This window comes from Scaptodrosophila lebanonensis, unplaced genomic scaffold, assembly GCF_003285725.1.
Source record: "Scaptodrosophila lebanonensis strain 11010-0011.00,11010-0021.00 unplaced genomic scaffold, SlebRS2 tig00000061-arrow-pilon, whole genome shotgun sequence".
In the NCBI taxonomy this organism is placed as follows: Eukaryota; Metazoa; Arthropoda; class Insecta; order Diptera; family Drosophilidae; genus Scaptodrosophila; species Scaptodrosophila lebanonensis.
This window is the reverse complement of record NW_022060554.1, coordinates 7,999,223-8,013,177: the sequence shown is the minus strand read 5'-3', so window position 1 is coordinate 8,013,177 and position 13,955 is coordinate 7,999,223. Positions and strand designations below refer to the sequence as shown.

The following is a 13,955-nucleotide window of genomic DNA, read 5'->3' as shown; positions in this document are numbered from 1 at the left end:
CTGGACGGGTGTCAGCCGCATGATAAATGAAGAGAGAGCACTTTGAATAATGATTCAACAATCGTTTTTAAAGAGCTTTGGGTGCATGTGGTCCGATGTATCATAAATTGGGCATTGTTGGTAGATCGGTATAAGGATTCGATGTAATAGTTACATTAATGATTGCTAATAAAAAAGAAGTAAATGCGAATACAAGTAGCTTAGAACCGAAGTTCACTGCTGGGTAGAGTAGGAATCAGTTGTTTTTAATAAAATTACAGAAAATGTGTAAAGCTCCCTTTAAGATCCGCTAGAAATGTAGAAGTCTTAAAAGCCCATGTTTATCCACTTTGTGGACGTGCCTATCTTTCATTTTCATCGGCAATTTTTGCCTTTAACAGCTTCCGCCTGCACCCACAAAGCCGCAATAAACACGCACTTCCACCGAAGAATCTATAAGATCTAAGTATTTGCCGTTCGTACGCCCGTCTGTCTGCAATGGCTCTGGCCATTCATATTGATTGAAGTCGAAGTTGACTTAACGGAAGTGCACACACATACACACATATATATATAGTATAGACATTGTGCGCATAATCAAAGGCCGCCAAAGTTCTCCTCTTGAGCGTTTATTGCTTGAGTCATCGACTCAGTCGTATTGTCTGTTTATTTGAATCCATCAGCAGCAACGACCGGATCGGCCGTTTAGCTTACTGGCTTAAGATGCGTTTTCTTGATTTGTTGAATGTTGAATGTGCTGTTGCTTTCTGTTTGTCGCGTCCCTTCCGTTTCAAATGCAAGTACGTGTAAGTAGTCAAGTGTTTTAAAAAGGCAATACAAACACCGAAGACCAAATGTAATCACAACATTTCCGCTTTGCACACAAAAAGTATTGGAAAATTAACGTTCGACTTAAATGCAAAGCCAAATGTGAAAAGCGCAAGTGGAGGCCAAAAAACAGCAGCAACTTTGCACCAACAGTGGGTGGAGGCTTACAAATGGCTGGTTGGCGACCACAGCGTGAAAGGCAAAGACCGGCCACAAGCTGCAAGAGCTGAAAATTGTCAACATGCTGCCGCCACTTGCCAAGCGACTTCAACAGCAACTTTGCCTTCAAGCCGCGCAGACAGTCCGCAGACACCGTCGCAGCTTTTTCCAAAATAGCAAAACTTGTACGAAAACAAACTGAAATCTGCAGGGTTTTCTTTCTTTACTTTTTTGTCTTACACCGCTCGTGAAAAACGAAATGAAAAGTTGTTGCTGCGTCCAGTTGCTGTTGCAAATTTGTTGTTTACACAAACATTTGAAAATGGAAAGTCGTCGTCATCGCTGCACAGTGGAGTAAAAGATTGCGCTTTTTCGATTTATTCTACTTCTTCTTGCACAAATTATAATTAGTATTTGTATTTATTTATAATAATCCATATATCTCACAAATATGTATTTATTTGAATCTGTTCATTTTCATCAGTTTGTGGATGTTAAGTTGATATGGAATATATAAAAATTTGATAAAAAAAAATCTTCAACTTTGATCGTTTTTATTATAGAAAATATGTTCGAAAAAATGTTTTCATTTTATTGTATATTCCAAGATAGAAATAGCTAGGCATTTGACAAAACTTCCAACAATAATAATTTTAAAATCGTACTTACCACTGAATCTTATGGTGATTTGAACTGCAAATTAACCACTTTACAGACATTTAAAAAAAGTACACACATCAATTGTTGATTTGAACTATAGGTTTTTTTTTAAGTTTCCTGTTCACATGATGCCCTTTTTAAAAGAAACCTCCTTTAAACTTTAAACTACGTACGTCAGGGCCTGACTGGATTGATGAACTAAGATCTCTGATGCAGTTTTTTAACGTTCTTTTCACAAAGTTCCTATATATACCCATAACTACTATCATATCCACTAAAGATCTTTTAAATATTGGCACAAAAATGCGGTTCTCAGGCCCAATGTGCTTGGTGGTCGTTGCAGTTTTGGTCGTTGATTATTTCGACTCGCGTCTTTTTTTTTTTTGGTGGCAACCGGTTGTGCGCTTCGTTGCAACAGCAGCAGTTTCCACAACAACAACAACAGCAACAACAGTAACTGCAAAGGCAACACATTAACACATGCAACATGTAGCCGGCGCATATTTTGTATTATTTTTATTGGTCTTTGATTTATGATTTGTGTGTTTGGTTGTCCAGACAGACCGAAATACCGACAGACTGACAGACCGACGGAAACAGATAGAGAGAGAGAGAGAGAGACGCTAATTGGTTTTCATGGCAAGTGTGCAAAAAAAATTTTGTAACTTGCTGGCTAGAAATTTTTATTAGGCAGCACAAGTTCCAACTGCAAGTTTCGCAGTTGGTCAGCATAAAAAGCGAAAGTCACTTGAAGTGGAGGGAAATCTTGAGCTTTAAATTTAAAATTTGTTGCTAAAATAAAAACGACAAGTGCACGTTAACTCGTAAATAACCTGTATATGGGTATCGTTTGTTTATCGGCAGAGCTATAAAGCGAACATTTGGTTGGAGCGGATTATATAAGATCTGAAATCGCACAGAAATCAGGCAAAAAAAAAACCTTCTTTCGCATTTCACGACATTTAAATTGCAAATTTTTTATTATCTATGCATGTCTGAATGTTAAAAATGCCACACTCTTCGTATAATTAAATGCATAGTTCAGTTTCGCAAAAAATTTTATTCTATGCTTCTTAACAAAAGATGAAAATCAGACAAAAACAAACAGCTAAACAATAAAGTGTAATAATTTTTGTGGCAAATTAACAAACATTTCATTTTGCATAGAATCTAAACGAGAGACAGACAATATGTACAATAAATAAAAGCATAACACAAAACCGTTATGGCTATTGGCTTTTAACTTAAACTATTTATATGAACAAACAAATAATGTACCTATAGCATTATTGTATTCAGATTTGCCTAAAATACAAATACAAAAACATTTGTGTTGGCAAGCCAATTTTTCAACATTTGTTTTTTTTTTAAATATCATTTTTGGTGCGGCCATAGAAAATTAAATAAATAAATAAAACATTAATTTAAATTAGTTGCTGACCATGATAAATTGTGGTTTGAATGTATCCAATTGAGATACCATTTGGCACTCTTGGCGGTTATCAAAACTCTTCGAAAGCCGCATGAACTTGGTTATTATAAAATTGGAAACTGGTAGCCTCAGATGTTCTAGGGGTCACATACCAGTTCGTATAGTTGTGTTAAATGCTACGCATATTGCGAATACATAATTAAAATTAATCTTACTAATCTTTTAAAGCATGAGCTCCTTTGTTCTAAATATGTGAACAAAACGACTTGAAAATACATCACAAAAATAATCTATTCTTAAAAATACAAAATCTTGCACAGGCTCTTTTATAAATATAGCCTTTTTTCAATGGAATGGAACTTCTAACCATGACTATATACATATTTAACGAAACTATATTCACCACTTAAACGACATTAGTTTCTTTAGATAGATATATTTCTGAATGATACCGCGTGATATTCAGTTCGACTTCCCGTTGCTGCTTCTCAAGTTCAAACACTCAATTGTTAATAAGTTTAAATATAAGTCCATCCCAATACTTCAATGCTTATACAAGTATGCCAAACTCATAAAAATACAAAAAATACAGAAAATATAAAGATATTCCGACTTGCTAAATAATTCGCAGTACTTGTATATGTTTTTCGTAGCCTAAAGGTTTCTTTTCTTTGTGAGTTATGAGGAACTAGGCTTTTCCGTTTCACTTACCAGTTCTTAATTAAATGTATACATCGTTTTATATTTTAAATACGCCATATTCATGTATACACTTCATTAGCATTTAACACTTGTGCACCATCTCTACACTTCAAATGTGTATGTTCATTTCGCGGAAAACTCAAGGCTGGCTCCACACAAAGCCAAATAGTTGCAACTTTCAATGTGTGACTTGACTGCACTTGGCTTTTCCTTAATATTTTTCCTCAATGGCAATTTCAGCATTTTCCATTTCCCATAACGGAGCACTCATTTCCATTTACACAAATACCAACAGCAAAAACATCATCATTAAAACATACTATATGCAGCTGTAAAAATAAAATATTCACACCATAATGCAACAAAGTGAAACAAAGTAAAAAACAACAAAAATAAAAAGACGCCGCTATATAAAGCTGCGTTAATTATGTGCATTTAATGTTTTAATTAATGTTTTCTTTCTGCGTTGCCTGTGTCGCAGATGCTCAGTGAAAGTTTAATGCTGCAAAATTAAAACATTTAACAGTAATGGAAAAGAAATATCGAATTAAATAAATAGATAACTCACAAACTTGTTGTGCGCGTGTGTGGGCTTTGCTGAACATTTTCTTACGTGTACAACGTACATGTATGTGTGTAAATGTATCTATGTAGTATATACTCGAATATATGTTTACCAGTATATCTCTGATTGTATGCGAGTGAAATTTATCAATGAAAGTGCAAATATGGATATTGAAGATGATCGTGAGTTTGGCGAGTGTTGGAAGCCAAATTCCAGACTCATACTCGTAGCAGACACACTCTATATTTTTTGTAATATTTTTGTATTTTTTGTTACGTTAGTATTCCTTTCATTAGCTTCTAAGAAGGCTTCTTAGAAAAATAAAAGGAGCGGATCCCTTTAATGTCGTTGACTGAAAACCAGAGGCTTATCGTAAGATTTACTTTGCAGTCGCCATTAATTCGCTCATACGATTCTACAAGTATATCTATCTATACCATAGAATATTTCTTTACTGGATTTTTGAGTTACACCTAAGAGTGACCTTCTGGTGAAAGCTAGAATGGCCTTAAATCCTTCGAAATTTTAAATTTAATAGCATTCTTCAATGCACAACAAAGAACTGCTAACTTTGCAAGAAAATAACAATATAAATATAAAATAATAATAAGAAGAAGAAAAGAAAAAAATGTTTATACGTATACAAAAGAATTCAAAATATTAATAACTAATAATAAAATTCAACAAGTGAAACAAGAAGTAGAGTAAGATAGGATTAGAGACGGTCGAAATCAAGTTGCAAGTATATTGATATTGATCCTAAAAATTTGCTGGCTTTGCAAGTTTGGGTGTATTTATAGTATTCGCCGTTCCTTTACATTATCAGGAGAACATATTGTACGAGAGACATTTGTAGAAGGCATTGAACTTCAGATTCTGTTAACGGGTAACTGTAAACGATTTGCATTTGAAACGCTAATGAATAAATCCACTCAATCGGCTATCGGCCAATCTCATTATAGTTATAGCATCAGCGAATTTCGTGCATAATTTATGGGCGACTAAGCGATAAAACAAACATGTTTTACATAATATAAGCCGTAGTGTCAAAAATCGGAAGCGCGTGTCGAATTTCACTCGCAGAAAAGCAAGCGTTCCGATTACCTTTTACGGACTGTTACTCTGACATGGATAACAATGCAAGAAAACTGCAAACAATATATTAAAAAAAGCAATATGCAATATAAAATACTTAAATTAACATCAAATGTGCGCCAAGAATAAAATTAATTCAAAAAATCCATGCAAACCGGTTACAGCATAATACGTAAGTATAATGCATATCAGCGACAGAACCGGTTGGATTTAAATTCTTATATATCGGCATTTTGCGTTGCCAGCGATATATAGTATACACACATATGTATATTAATATACAGGGCTTTTTTGAAGATATAGTACAGACATAATTAATATTGAGACAAGATAATGCATTGAGCTCTGAATCAACAATGACTCAATGCATAATCGAATTGCCAACCAGATTGTGTATTATCTTACTACCTATTGATTTCTAAACTTTGGATATTGTCAGCCCTCTAAAGAATAATTCTTATAATCAATCCATTATTTTGCAAACCACTCCACACATTAGTAATACTTTTCAAATAGTACAACAAAGTTCGACTTTATAAATGGGTTATGTACAAAATATAGTGTGAAAGATTTTAATTTCAATACTTCAGGAATAGATATTATTGTCGGCAAGATGGCAAAAGAATCAATGGCAGATTTGTTTTTTAAAAATAGAACAGAAGGAAAACAGAGATCAGAGCTAAGGGATTTCTTGTGTATACCTTAACAGAGTAATATTTAAACATCTCCACATCGTTAAGCACCCTCTATTTAGATCTGATGTAAAGCATGTACCTTAATAACAGCAATATGTTGCTGACACAAATTGTCACGCGGCAAAGTTTGTAAGCTTAAGTAGGAATTTATTCAAATTAAACTGCCATCAGAAATCGAGCTGAGCACTTAAAAGTGTGGCACAACACAACCCCAATGTGTGGCTGCAACACAGCAAAGATTTGTTGCAACACACTTCTGTGGTTTGGAACACATTTAATGTTGACAGGCGCTGGCAAACAAATTAATTTCAATTAAGTTTTGATTGAAGTTTATTTGAAAATCATGAACTGCCGCCAAATTACATTTTTTATATACTTATAAAGACAAAAATAAATAAATAATAAAAGAGGTACATCTTGTATTAACACTGCTGGCATCTCCCCAGTTGGAACGCAATGCTGACAAGCGTGAAGCATGTCAAATTCTTTAAGACCATTAAAAAAATGCCAAAAATGAAGCGCGTCGCAATATTTATAATAAACAACAACTCAACGCTTTTGGCCATATACTTACATACATACATACATATATAGTATACAAAACACGTAAGGTGAGCAGAAAATTAAAATAAAGAAAAAATCGCAAAGTTTATTGCCTGTCAGCCCAAATGTCGGCGGCTCAGTTTTGTAGCTGCCTTCGTCTTTGCAATTTTTTTCTTGTTTTTTTTTTTTGGGCCAACTTATTGAAAAGTCTTCCGCTTTGTAAGCTGGCCAATTGCAGCAGATAAGCAATCGCTGCGGCTTGTTCAGAGCGTTTTGGGCGCACGCTAATCACAAAGTTGCTGCCCGACTGATTTATGGCAAATTTCAAGTTAACACTTTTGCCTAAATTGAGTTATTTATTTCCACGTTGGCCCACTGCCTCTGCACATTTGCTATAGTTTTAGCGCGCATGAAGTCGTCACGTATTTGGCCATGGCATGGACCTGGACGCAGCTCCATCGCGACAGGTTCAGGCTGTGCTTATAGCCATAGACAGGAGCGGGCTTACTGCAGTAAGTGCCGAGCTGCATTCGAGATTTATTTCCATAGATTTTGGCAGTCTTGTTAATGAAGTTGCTGATTTATTGGCTCCAATCGTGGCGGAGCACAACATGAGTATTCCGACTAATATGATTTGTATTCGAAAATCGATTGGGACTTTGGCTGATTAGAAATTGCAGTTAGACTATTGAGTGAAATTTTTACCCCGGTACGCTTCTATCATATCTAACATTCACTGATTTAAACGTGGCATTACTATTTTAAATGTCTTGCTAAATCATCATAAATCAACTATAAAAAATAATAATTTAAAAGTAATCCAAGGATTAGGCTTAAAAATAAATAAATAAATAAAAATAAATAAAAAAAGGTTATAGTCATAAATATAATCTCCGGCCATGAAAGTACAAGTACATCAATGGGCCTTATAAGTATGTAGTATTACTTATGCTAAATATATTATATTTTTGCATTTTGTAATTAACTCATTCAAGTTTTTTAAAATTGTTTAAATGACCATGCTTTGCATACCATTCTTGTTTGCGATAATTCTTGATTAGGAAAATTATTCATCTCCTATATATATACTATTTCTAGCTACCAAAGCATGATCGTTTTTGATTTTTAAAGTGATGCGATCGACATAAAACTATTCTAATCTATTGATTTTCTTTTATTTTCAGATCTTGTGAAACTTCTTAACATAAGCGGTCCATTAAAGGTAATATTGCCCACACAAATATTAACAAAGCAATTAAAAACTCATTTGGGTCTAATTGGCAGTACAAATACTGCAAAGCGATTCAGCAAACAAACAAATGAAACCGCAGCTGAGTTCCAAATTTGCTAGAAATGTGCAAACAAATTTTCTGTCCAAACTATAAAAAAGCTAACACTGACTTGACGGGCCCAAGCATATTTTGGCATTCGTATTTAATACAATTGATTTGCCAAATATTTCCGTTTAGTCTGGTCTTTCCGCAACACTATCAGTTGTATTTGCGCGCCCCACGGACAAGTTCACAAACGGGCCAGGAAAGTGGCTAAAAAGTGTCATTAGCTACTCATTGCCTGCAATTATGGGCTATTCGATGTTTAGCGGAAATACTATTTAGAGTGTGCAAAACGTAAACTTAGCTAGCAGCTTTGAACCGTCCTTAGGAGCAATAAAATATTTTATCAGCTGTTATATATTTTTATGATTATGTTGTAAAGCGCCTTCTAACGTATGTGGGTATGTTTTATGACCACATTAAGCAGCAGCGATGTGGCCCATAAATGCCTTGCTTTGAGCGTATTATACGATATGTTATAATACATATTTTATGCTCCAGTTATTGGGAAACAATGTATAGGCATACATATACGTATGTAGCTTCAGTCAATGGTTAGAGACAATAAAAGCACATAATACTACTTTCGAAAACAATTAGCTGAAAGCATTTACATTGTGAGTTGATCGTACAAAACGTCCCAGCTGGGGTTCTGTCTCTTTTTCTTTACACTCCAATGCTATTGTCGTCGACGTTTTGGTCAACTGCACAAAGGAAATCACTCAGACGAACGTGTTGGTTTTTATTAAAAGAAAATTGACAAATGGTGACTAGAAAAACAGCAAGCACTGCATAATATCTAAATACATACACATGTATCTCCCTATGCATGTATTGGTTGTGAAAAATGGTGAAAACCAAAAGTGAAAATCTTTTTAAATTTAATTTGTGAAAACAAAAATCGTAGCAAGTTATAACCAAGTTACCTGCTTTTCTTACGAAATGAAGCGGAAAATATGCGCTAACCTGCAATGCATCAATTGAAAAATTAATCGGAATTAGAAACTTAGAAAAAAAGTGCGGTTTTAGTTACTCAGTTTTGAAAGAAGTGGAAGAAGAAAGTGGTTTATTTTATTTTTATTTCAGAAAATTGTCAATAATATTGATATAATTTTACATTTGAACAAAAGCATTGGATATGCATTGGAAAATGAGAAGAAATAGACTCTTTTTAACAAGTAAATATAGTAATTTATACAAAGCTGGTCCTTTGTTATCCAATTGTTATGTATATAGTCGCATGACACTATATGTAGAATTATCTAACTTTACATTTTGAAGTGCATTTGAGAAGAATAAATGTATAAAATATTTTTAGGGAATATCTTAGGAAAGTCGGATTTAATCTATATTTTCTTACCTCTTAGAAACCTATTTAGCATCTTATATTCTATTGTTCGTGCTTATTGGGGACACTATAAAAATCGGCTCTTTTATGCCCTGTACATGAAATTAGGTTTGTGCAATGTGAGAAATGGCAGGCAGAGTGAAGAGTGGCAGACTCCACAAAGAATATATACTCTTGATCAGCATGACAAGACGAGTCGATCTAGCCCGGTCTGTTTGACTGCCTGCCTGTCCGTTGACAAATTTTGTACACCTGCCTTATAATTTAAGTATAATGACTTGACATTAACATTTTGAAAAGTTCAAGAAATGAAAGCAGCTCAAAATATGACGATTTACACGTAACTTTTCATCGCTTGTGTACATTACTCATTAGAATATTCAAAATAAAATTTGAATATTTTGAATTGAAGTTCTCTGAAAATGATTTAGTGACTGTATAAGAATGTCAAGCATAGGTATATTCTTATATACTCTACATAATAGCTGCAGCTGCGAAACAAGTTTGTCTTTTTATTTTGTTGCTACAATTTGCTAGACTTTGAATTCTCGATATTATTTATAGCATTGTTCAGCTTTGTATACAAACAGCTTGTGTTAATTCTATATGTTCTGGTTCACAGTGTCTTTTGTTGGCAACACAATTAGATCAAATTGCCAATTGTTGTCAAACATTGCCGCCACGCGTAGCGAAACTTTTATCAATACTCGAACGGTCGTACCTTTACAGTATTTTGACACAAATCGACGGTCGACTGCAAAAGCCATAGAAAATCGGAGTCCACTCCACACAATAGTGTCCACAAAAATAAGCACATTAAGTTCATAAATTATTTGTTACAGATTTATGAGCAGTCCACTGCCGCGCGCTCGTAAAATGTCCATAAGCCACAAGCATTTCAAAGGTTAACACAGCCTTTATTTATTAAGAGGTAGCGTTTCGGGCTTAGGTAGGCGTTTTAGTAGCGCCATGACCTTTCTGAGCGCATACCAAGCTAGCCGTGATTACGAATTATGAATAATGCCCATAGCTCGTATATAGTATAGTAATGGAAATGTTACAGAACAGCTACTCGAACATGTATGTCCGTAGAATGCTCAGCGACTTTCACACGTCGCTCGGCACACAATAACCTGCATATTAAGCAAACAATCGATGCGAACTGCTCGCTGAAGAGGAACAAGAACACTTTCTAAATGCGCAGAGGCGAGCGCGCCGTTTTAAATACACAAATCATGGTCTGGGCACATACATACGAGCAGGTATGTATGTATGTATGTATACACACATACTATATACCCATGTATCTGGCAAGAAATTCTCGAGAATGCGCGTTCCAAAACTAAACAGCTTTAATTACCAATTTATGTGCAGCACGCTGTTTAGCTATTATATGGATTTTTATGATGTTTCCTATGCCATAACGTCGAGCTGCTGCTGCAGCAGCGATTTGATGCATCATCATGCCGCTGCGGTCGATCAGGCTGGTCAGGGCTAGAACCTGGTCTCTGGCCCCTGGTCCCTGGTCCTTGGTCTCTGTCATGCCGACTGGTCGCGTATCTCAGATTCTAAGCTGTAATCTACATCGACGGCGGCTACTGTTACCTCTGTTGTCAACGCAGCCGCTGATGTTGATGTCGATGCCAATGCGATGCTGATGCTGATGCTGCCGCAGCCCGGCACATTCTGGCCAGTCATGCTTAATTATTATTATTATCGATGTTTTATTTTTATGCTCTATAATTGCCGACCGTGCGGCGGCCGTGACTCGGTCTTTTGGGCGTTGCGTTTTGGTGCGTCGTGGTCTTTGGCGCAGCCTTCGCATATGAGCTCCGAACGAACGGCTTTGCTTAATTGATTTAATTGTTTAGTTCAACTAAATTCTAAATTACCTTTACAGTGTTGGAAGGCCGTTTGCTTCCGATGCTCTATCTAGTATACTTCAATTACTTCATAATGTACTTGTGAAAGTTTGTTTCCTAAGTCTTTTGTTTTTGGTTTGGTTTCTTTTCACAAATTATGCAATTGCTCAGGGCAGCTTTTATTAATATCTCTTAGTCGCTATCTAAGTGTTCGCTCAACACAAGCCACACATCTAGCAACTACCAACTAAAAACGAACAACAAACAACCGACCAACAAACTCAAAACACAGACAATAACAAACAAGCTCAACAAACAAAGCTGTTCGCCGCCGTACTATGGATAAAAATCGGTTGTTTACTTCAAATATATTTCGAATAAATTTGTTATCTTTGCCCCAGCACATTTAAATGTAAAGACAACTGTAGCTTTGCTTATTATAATTAAAAGAATTATATGATTCGACCAATATAGATTCGCGAAGTTCTCATAAGTTCGCGTGAGGAATTGGTTTGCAGTAGAAGTTTTTAGCTATCATAGCTCCTAAACGCTGTGGGTAGATATGAAAATATTTCAACCTAATGTTGAACAGTCGGAGTTGATGTCAAATTAAGAAATAATCTAATTATTGACTATCCATTGACTATGATTCAACTTATAAGGGAATAATGAAAAATCTAAAGCAACCACATTTATTAACCATTGATTCTTTTTGGTCATCAATTATTGTGAAATCGTGAGTAATTTATTAGATAAATAAATATTAGACTAATGACGTGAGTCATCGTCTGACAATTTTTTATACGTATTTTAATTGTTTTGATTCTAGTTTTGAAGAGCGCTCGCATTCGTGATTGCTTCTGTGAAGCTTAGGTTTCTAAAAAAATAACACATATGGTATTTTAAAGCTGCAGTCCCTTAATTTGTTAAATTTTTACATTTTAAGCTCCTTCGATATACTTATATTGATATGTGTTTATTTAAAAACGTAGTTTCAAGACATCCTTAATGGAATACCCCATGGATTATTAAAGTAGAGACGCAAATTACCTCTTCCCTGATTGCTAAACATCCATGAACATTTTAAAAACAAAAAATAATATAAATAGGTAAATAAATAAAAAAAATAAATAAAAAGGCACAGTCATATAAACGCGATAATAAGTTAATCCAAATCAAAAGGGTGCGTTTTTTCGCACTTTAAATATAATTTGAAATTTTATGAAACTAAACGGACAGGTGAAAAATTGTTTGATTAATTGAGAGTACGATACAGTAAATGGATATCTGTTGCAATTTTTGACTACTGTGCTGCGACAAATGTTAGGGAGACAGGCGTTCAGTTGGTGTTTTGAAATTTATTATATAAGCCGCAGTGTTGGCTACAGTGCTGGAGCTGGAGCTGATGCTGGCAATCTTTAAAAATCTCGCGCACTCATCAACAACATCTCAAAAGCTTTCATACATCAAAGTGGCTGCCAGCCAGACGAGGTCCAACTGTCCCGCAGTCTGGGGCAATGGCAAAGACGGAGGCGAGGGTGCCTGCATTCAGGCCTGCAAACATCAAGGCGTATCGCATAAAATCACAAAAACTATCTAAACAGGAAACTCGACAACAGCCAGAACAACAACAAAAGCCACAACGACGGCGTCGGCGAGTAAATTAAAACAAAACGTTGTCGTCTGTGGCAGCCACCTAAGCGCTGATCCTGCCCCTTGGCTGCTTAGTTTATGCCACAAACATACATACATACATACATATCTACTACATTTTTTGTTGTTGTAGCTTGTTCGTTCGGCTACTGTATCTTCTTGTAGTTTTTGCTGCTGTTGTTGTTGTGTCTGCTACTGTTGCTTTGTTGCCTCAACACTTTGCACAAATATTATTAAGTTTTTTATGCTTGTTTGAGCGCGTTACTGCCTTTCGGCCATAAAGCACTACAACAGCACCAACATAACCTCAAAACTAACAACTGCACAAACAACAGCAATAGCAAGGAAGGAGAAAGAAGAAGAAGAGCAATCTCAGCAACATTTTTGATGAACTGCCCGTCACGTCAACATGGATGCAGCAACTTGTGGTACTGGCACTGGCACTGCCACTGTCTTTGGCAAGGGTACGGCTTAGGCATTTTGGGCATGGCCAAAACGGTTTTCTGAAACGCTTGCTCTTTGCCTTTTCGAAGGTCAGTGCTGCGTAAAAGTACAGCCAACTCTTACGCACATAATGCGTCGCATTAGCATCACAGTTTGGAGCTGGACGCAGTGGGCATGACAAGACATGGCGGCGGGCAGTCAAATGTGGGCGCAGATATGGCCAAATGTTGTCTTACCATTTTCACTTGAGGTAATAAAAGCAACGCCATTTATTTACTCGTTATGTAAGTCAACACTGATGCAAAAGTGTTGCAAGTGCGCGGCATTTATTTTATCTGCATATTTTCAAGAAATAAAAAAAATTACTTCAATCAAATTTTTACAGACAGCCCACAGTTGATTGTCAGCGACGATCACGTGCAATGAAAAACAGACGAAATTATTGTTGTCTGTTGCTCTTGCTCAAGAAGAAAAAACATATTTAATTGCGTGTTTGCGATTGAGGGTCAAAGCGACCGATCGGGTGCGATGCACATTGCTCCCAAGTTCATTAATGTTTGGATCAAATAAATAATATTAAATATAAGCATTATTCACTTTAATGGATACTTAAAATTTGATCCCAACAAAGGCTAATCTTGCTTGCGGTAGCCATT

At 35.7% G+C, this 13,955-nt stretch overlaps 1 protein-coding gene across 2 annotated transcripts in view; it reads left to right on the top strand.

Annotated features, from left to right (window-relative positions):
• Positions 1-13,955, top strand: part of LOC115624620 — a 62,067-nt gene that overhangs the window by 16,297 nt on the left and 31,815 nt on the right. For both annotated transcript variants that reach the window (XM_030519370.1, XM_030519371.1), the window contains exon 3: positions 7,843-7,880. The gene's annotated coding sequence lies outside the window, so the exon portion shown is untranslated. The remainder of the gene's footprint in view (positions 1-7,842; positions 7,881-13,955) is intronic.